Source organism: Lycium ferocissimum, unplaced genomic scaffold, assembly GCF_029784015.1.
Source record: "Lycium ferocissimum isolate CSIRO_LF1 unplaced genomic scaffold, AGI_CSIRO_Lferr_CH_V1 ctg15445, whole genome shotgun sequence".
NCBI classification, from domain to species: Eukaryota; Viridiplantae; Streptophyta; class Magnoliopsida; order Solanales; family Solanaceae; genus Lycium; species Lycium ferocissimum.
In genome coordinates, this window is record NW_026716042.1 from 6,924 (window position 1) to 7,471 (window position 548).

General features: G+C 42.2%; 1 non-coding gene across 1 annotated transcript; it reads right to left on the bottom strand.

Annotated features, from left to right (window-relative positions):
- Nucleotides 1–440: 440 nt before the first annotated feature.
- On the bottom strand, nucleotides 441–548 carry LOC132042453 (small nucleolar RNA R71). The gene has a single exon (XR_009411485.1). It is a non-coding gene; the product is annotated as a small nucleolar RNA R71 (small nucleolar RNA).

Genomic DNA, 548 nt, shown 5'->3' on the forward strand with positions numbered 1-548 from the left:
ATGAATCAGAATCAACAAAATCAACGTCTTTGGTAACCAGGGGAATCGGTTGAACAATCAGGCGAATGAATCAGATGATGAGAATATTTTTGCTGATCTTGTTCCGGAGGATGACCATGCATCTGCTATTGTTCAACCTCGAGTTGGAGCTGTACTGTGAAAATTGACTCCTCTCTATACCTGTTGTTGAAGCTTGAGGGATACTTTTGGAACTCTATCGAGAATGACCCTCGACGTCGTTTGCGAAATTTTGTAGATGTGTATGCTAACACGCATCCCGAACAACGTTCCACAAGATGCTATTCGTTGAGGTTATTCAAATATTCCTTAGCGGAGAGGCAAGAACATGGTTTGAGAAGCGCCTGAAATTCGATTACTTCATGGGCGAGAGATGGTGGTACGCTTTTCTCACAAAAATGGTACCCCCTAGCAAAAGGCTGAAATTCATGACAAGATCTATGAATTTAAGCGCGGCCAATCGGGGAAAAATTATATGAAGCATGGGAGAGATTCAAGGAGTATTTGCAGAAGAGCCCAAATCATGATTT